Here is a 6,919-nt window from a genome sequence, read left to right on the forward strand (position 1 = left end):
CCTGACACAGAGCCAGCAAATTTTTTTCTGCCTGATCCACCGTATTAGGTTCATCGTACAGCAATCCGAGCGCCAGGAAAAACGCATCAATATTACATAATGCAGGATCTCCTGGCGCAAGGGAAAATGCCCAGTCTTGAGGGTCGCCACGTAATAAAGAAATAATGATCCTAACTTGTTGAACTGGGTCACCAGAGGAGCGAGGTTTCAAAGCCAGAAACAGTTTACAATTATTTTTGAAACTCAGAAATTTAGCTCTATCTCCAGAAAACAAATCAGGAATAGGAATTCTTGGTTCTAACATAGAATTCTGAACCACAAAGTCTTGAATATTTTGTACTCTTGCAGTGAGATGATCCACACATGAAGACATACCTTTAATGTCCATCACTACACCTGTGTCCTGAACCACCCGAATGTCTAGGGGAAAAAAAAGGCAAAACACAGTGCAAAGAAAAAAAATGGTCTCAGAACTTCTTTTTTCCCTCTATTGAGAATCATTAGTACTTTGGGCCTCCAGTACTGTTATGATTAGGTAATTCAGAACCACAATGGACCTTGAAGTTCAGAGCACACAAAGTGACCTGACAATAACCAAAAGACATAGGACGAGCTCTGAGACGTGGGAACTCTGCTGACCGCAATCCCTAATCCTATCCAACCACACTAGAGGCACCTACTCAAGTGAGACCGGAGCCACCGTTCGAAGACTCTCTGAAGGGATGATTAGCCTTGGCCCGTTTCCCTCCTCAGATGAGACTACGGAATGAGATAGGGCGTCTGCACGCAAATTATTCCCCCCAGAGAGAAAATTAATAGTGAAATTAAATCAGGATAAGAATGAGGACCACCTGGCCTGCCAAGAATTCAGCTTTTGAGCCATCTGCAGATAGAGCAGATTTTTGTGATCCGTAAATACTTGAAAGGAACGTCGAGCTCCCTCTAGGAGATATCTCCACTCCGAGAAGGCCAACTTTATGGCCAGTAACTCCCTGTCCCTGATACAATAATTCCTCTCCACCGGTGAGAAAGTCTTGGAGAACTAGAAACATGGGTGTTTCCATCCGTGAGCATTCTAATGATATAGGACAGCGTCTGCACAGATGGAAGAGGCATCCACCTCCAGGATGAAGGGCTTATCCACATCTGGACAATGTAGCACAGGGGCCCTAGCGAAGTGGGACTTCAAGCTCCCTTCTTGGTGAGGGCTACCAATGGAGCTGCTAGAGTAGAGAAGTAGGCAATGATCTGGAAGTAGAAGTTAATTAACTCCATAATTCGCTGTACAGTCTTAAGAGAATGTGGCTCCTGTCAGTTCAACTCTGATTCCACCTTAGCAGGATACATAGCCAAACCTTTGGCAGAAATGATGTACCAAAGGAATAGTAGGGACTCCTGCTCAAACACACTTCTCTAACTTGGCATGAGAGTTGGCATGCAAGAGTTCAGAGACTCTGGCCACATTTCTACGGTGAGTATCCAGATTGGGAGAAAAAATAAGTACAGTACAGACCAAAAGTTTGGACACACCTTCTCATTTAAATTTTTTTCTGCATTTTCATGACTATGAAAATTGTAAATTCACACTGAAGGCATCCAAACTATGAATTAACACATGCGGAATTATATACTTAACAAAAAAGTGTGAACAAACTGAAAATATGTCTTATATTCTAGGTTCCTCAAAGTAGCCACCTTTTGCTTTGATGACTGCTTTTCACACTCTTGGCATTCTCTTGATGAGCTTCAAGAGGTAGTCACAGTAACTGGTCTTCCAACAATCTTAAAGGAGCTCCCAGAGATGCTTAGTACTTGTTGGCCCTTTTGCCTTCACTCTGCGGTCCAGCTCACCCCAAACCATCAATTGGGTTAAGGTCTGGTTACTGTGGAGGCCAGGTCATCTGGCGTAGCACCCCATCACGCTCCTCCTTGGTCAAATAGCCCTTACACAGCCTGGAGGTGTGTTTGGGTTCATTGTCCAGTTGAAAAATAAATGATGGTCCAACTAAACGCAAACCGGATGAAATGGCATGCCGCTGCAAGATGCTGTGGTAGCCATGCTGGTTCAGTATGCTTTCAATTTTAAATAAGTCCCCAACAGTGTCACCAACAAAGCACCCCCACACCATCACACCTCCTCCTCCATGCTTCACGGTGGGAATCAGGCATGTAGAGTCCATCCGTTCACCTTTTCTGCATCGCACAAAGACACGGGGGTTGGAACCAGAGATCTCAAATTTGGACTCATCAGACCGAAGCACAGATTTCCAATGGTCTAATGTCCATTCCTTGTGTTCTTTAGCCCAAACAAGTCTCTTCTGCTTGTTGCCTGTCTATTAACTATTAAAGCAAGTAAAAACTTTAAAATATATAAAAAAAAAGAGAAGTTCAGATCGCCCCCTTTTGCCTCATTCAAAATAAAACAACAACAAAAAAGTCATAAATACACATATTTGATGTCACTGCTTACAGAAATGTCCGATCTATCAAAATATCAAAAGAATTAGTCAGATCGGAGAAAGTCAAAAAGTCATAGTGAGAAAAAAAAATTGAAAATCCGAAATTAAGTATTTTTTTTGTTGATCACCACCACAACATTGAAATAAAATGCAACAATAGTTAAAATATCAGCTCAGCACCCAAAAAATAAGCACTCATCCAGCCCCAGATCCGAAAAAAAGAGACACTGCAAGTCTCAGAAAACGGCGCCTCCTTTTTTCAGAAAATTTGGATTTTTTTCACCACTTAAATAAAAAGAACCTATATATGTTTGGTAGCTACAAACTTGTAATCACTTGGAGAATCATAATGGCTGGTAAGTTTTAGCATATAATGAGCATGGTAAAGAAAAGAACAAAAACATTTGTATAATTGCAATTTTACTGCAATTTTTTTTCCTGTTTTCCAGTACACTATATGGTAAAATAAATGGTGTTGCTCAAAAGTACTACTCCTCCTTCAAAACACAAGCTCTCACATGGCCATAATGATAGAAAAAAAAAAAAAAAATATGGCTCTGGGAAGAACTGGAGCAAATAATGAAAAAGCAAAAACAGAAAATCACACGGTGGTGAAGGGGTTAAAACAATTTATGGCAAAATTCTAGTGAAATTACTTTGAAGAATCAAGACCCTTATTTGCAAAAAAGGATATGTTTGAACTACTTTATCGGATAGCACTTGGCCTAATGTTATACTATGGGTCAGTGAATATCTCCAATTATTTTGTCATGCCGATTCGGCATGAGAAAATAATTCCAGCATGCAATCAACTGAGCCATTGATACAGCCACCAATGGTTAAGATGGAGAAATTAAGTTCTCCGTCTTCTTTGCACATGTGCTGCGATTCTCTCAGGTGTGAGAATCGGATCACACTCATATCAAACTCTGGCAGAGTTTGATCCAAGTCGTGCAATTAGCGTGATTGGCCCGATTCTCTCGTGAGACAGAATGTACATCCGTTTGAGCGTACCCTTAATCGGAGAGTAGTACAGCCACTGACCATTATTACCATTTTGCGCCTAGAAAAACTCATACAAACTGACGAGAGCAGCATTATCACCAAGAGGAGACGGACACCAGCAACTTCACTATAAACTATAAAAGTTAAATTAGGTGTTATGTTTTCTGAAAATAACCCCCTAAGACCAGTGAGCCAATTTAGGAAGAAAGAGAGCTGTTTCCCACTTTTCCCTATCCATATCTGGAAACACTTTATGTAGAGCTCTTTTCTCTACAATTTTCTCTATTTGGAGATTAATTGATATGAAACTAAGCTTTAACTTTTTTATGTCATTTCTATTTAATCTAGTTTATTTAATGAGTATTTTCATTTTTTTTATGACAGATGGAAATTGTTTTATCCGACATGTCTGGTACCGATATGGGAATTATATCTCAAGTGTAGAAATCCCCCTTTCCTTATTGGAAAGCTATAAACAAACATACTTGAGGCAGTCACGAATCCTGTTAAGTACCTATATTGGATGTTCTTGGTGTGAAAAATCTATATGGAAAAATACTCCTGATCGCCCCACAGGTGGCATCGCCGGCACAATGTAACATCTGAATGACGTCCAATAATAAAACCACATTGAGGCGTTGGAAGTTTGAAAACGTCACTGTACCATAATGATTAGCCTGTTTGCTCTACTAAACTGTTGTCAGTGTCACAATCCATTAAACACAATTGAACAAACATTACAGTCACTTTTACACTTCTGTTTAATGGAATGAAATAGATAGGATACAGAATGTACCATTACTGGGAAGGTAGGTGCTTTTTTTGTTGGCTCGGAGCATGACTGATATCATTCAGACCTTGAAAATGAAAAACAGGTCACAAAGTCCTTTAAAACCAAAAGGTCTCCACAAACACCCAAAACTGGTAATTTTTTGAAGTCAACTTGATCGATCCCTATTAAGGAGCCTATCAACTGTAAGGAATTTTTTTGTTATTGTTAAAAAATATTTTAACGCCAAATCTAAGAAACTATGAGAAACCTATTAGTAAGCTATTAATCGCATTTTTAATGAAATCTACAGGTTGATATTCAGCTGGGAATGATGACACAACATAAGTGTTCCAGAATAATGGTATGTAGGAGAATAGCTTTTTGGAGGTATCTCAAAAACAATAATAAAAAATGTTTCTGTAAAATGAATCAAATTCTTTTGAAACATGGGATAGAAATATCATGTAATGGAATCATATGTGATGCTTGAAGATCAGAGAAAGGGAAAGTTCCTACCTGCATTGTGAGGATACTGCGGGCAGACAGCTTGTCAATTGCTTTAGGAAATGTTCCAGCTATAGAAATTCCCAATTCATATCCCGTGAATCTCCTTGAAAAGAATGGCACATCCATACAAAAGACTTGTCAGTTCGCCCACAAGGAGTGCGCGGTTCTTGTACTGCTCGCTGCAGCTTCTGGTCTTACAGACATGCAATCTCTGCTCTGAATATAGAATGACTCGAACAGGCAGAAGAGAGAGATGGGAGGGATTTTTATGCTCTGTAATCTCACTGGCAAATTCTATTATTCGGCAATGGTAACACTCCACAGAAGTGCTTTGCAGAAGTAGGTCTCTTTATCTGGTCAACCGATGCCCAACCATTTATCGAATTGTGAATCATCAAAATTAAGATTAGGAGTCACAGGCAACAAGCAAAATCAAACTTTCTCATTAAAGAAATATTTACAGAACTGGTTGGAAATTAACAGGTAAGGTTAGCTCACATGTCCGTTTATCTGTCCTGTTTTAGGAACAAATGGAATTCATGCCCAAAATGGAACAGTTTGCTAACTGATGTAAAAGAAAACAAAGCGACCCATATTTATTATTATTATGAGGTCCATCTGGTTTAAATTTAGTGTCATTTTTTTGGGATGGAAGCAAATGGTTCTGAATGTTGGACTTTTTCATGGTTTTAATAATGGACATCAATTGAAAACCAGATGAACCCCGTTATAATAATCGTTGAGGGCCATCTTTTTCCAGTTGGATCTGTTGGCATTGGGATTCATTTGGAGCATGATTTCTATTTGTCTGTTTCTTAAACAGAACAAATAAATGGATATGTGAACAGAGCCTTAGAGGACCATGTGATTGAAATAAACACATGAGTACAAGGAGCTATATTTGAAGGGTCAAAATGTGCCAAATAATTCAAGAATACTTATATAGAAATGTACAGTGCAAAGCTCAAAATCAATAACAAAAAATACGGCATACTCTTTATTGAAAACAAAATAATTCAAAGTATAAAAGTACATACAAAAGACAGGGGTGATGAAGCTTGATGTCAAATGCATGTTGAGTGCATTTTCATTATTAGGTAATGAAATACCGCACTACTCTCATTATGTGAAGGTTTATCTGATATTCTTTCCCTGTTTATCTGATTGTACCTTTAAGGGTCATTACTAGAGTTGAGCGACCTTGACTTTTTTAGAGTCGAGTCGGGTTTCGCAAAATCCGACTATCTCAATAGTCGGGTCGAGTGAAATCGGCCGATTATGACGTAAAGTCGGGATCGACCGAAACACGAAACCCAATGCAAGTCAATGGGGCAGCATAGTTGGCAGTGAATGGGGGCCAGGAAAACACCTAGAGTGCCCATTTTAATGCCAAAACCATGCATTCTTCTTAATGAAGCTTGTCAATCTTAATTTCCCTTATAATAATAGTTAAGGTAAGGTAAGTATTTAAACTTTGCAAGTGCTGTGATCCTGAGCAAGCAGGGGGGGCCCACTCGTTGGCATTGGCACTGGCACAGGGCCCCTCAAAGTACGGCGGTGTGTTTGCACGGCGAGGGCGCCTCCCACCGGCAGCGACACTTTTGCATACTATGAGGGGCCCTGTGCCAGTGACGTCGCCAACGAGTATTCCTCCCCCCACCTGATGAAGGAACCTGCACTTTCATCTGCACCTTCCTCTTTGTCCCCGTGTAAGGTGGTATGGTATGCGGGAAGAGGAACCTGACTTTCAGCAGGGTCACAATCTTGCTGTGTAGCGTGCATGGGGAATGTTGCGTTATGGGTCAATGTACCAGCAGACTCATCTATCACTGGCTGGGCAATGGGCAGGATGAGGAGGAAACACAGATATAGGCCCAAAGAATAAAGTGGTTTAAATGCAGTTCAAAATTGGTAAGAGGACTAACCAGGGGGCATTGCTTTGTTCAGTGGAGGACAACTGTAATGAGAGGCTGACACAGAGAGTAGGCCCAAATCAGTAATTAGTCTAAATGCAGTTCGAAATTGGCAACAGTAGTAAACAGGCGGCACAGCTTTGTTCAGTGGAGGAGAACAGCAAGGAGCGGCAGACACCAATAGTAGGCCCCAACCCAACTAGTAGGCCAAATGCAGTCTAACATTAACAACTACATAACGAGAGCCTGAAAATGGAATTTCA

The 6,919-nt window shown here is 40.3% G+C and overlaps 1 protein-coding gene across 6 annotated transcripts in view; it reads right to left on the bottom strand.

Moving 5' to 3' along the window:
- Window positions 1-4,983, bottom strand: part of HRH2 (histamine receptor H2) — a 324,736-nt gene extending 319,753 nt beyond the window's left edge. For 5 of the 6 annotated variants that reach the window (XR_011320699.1, XM_069763991.1, XM_069763992.1 and 2 more), the window contains exon 1: window positions 4,753-4,961. The gene's annotated coding sequence lies outside the window, so the exon portion shown is untranslated. Of the gene's footprint in view, window positions 1-4,752 lie in introns of all 6 variants that reach the window. The other variant, XR_011320698.1, reaches the window with a different exon arrangement.
- Window positions 4,984-6,919: the final 1,936 nt, after the last annotated feature.

This window comes from Ranitomeya imitator, chromosome 4 (genome assembly GCF_032444005.1).
Source record: "Ranitomeya imitator isolate aRanImi1 chromosome 4, aRanImi1.pri, whole genome shotgun sequence".
Classification (NCBI taxonomy): Eukaryota; Metazoa; Chordata; class Amphibia; order Anura; family Dendrobatidae; genus Ranitomeya; species Ranitomeya imitator.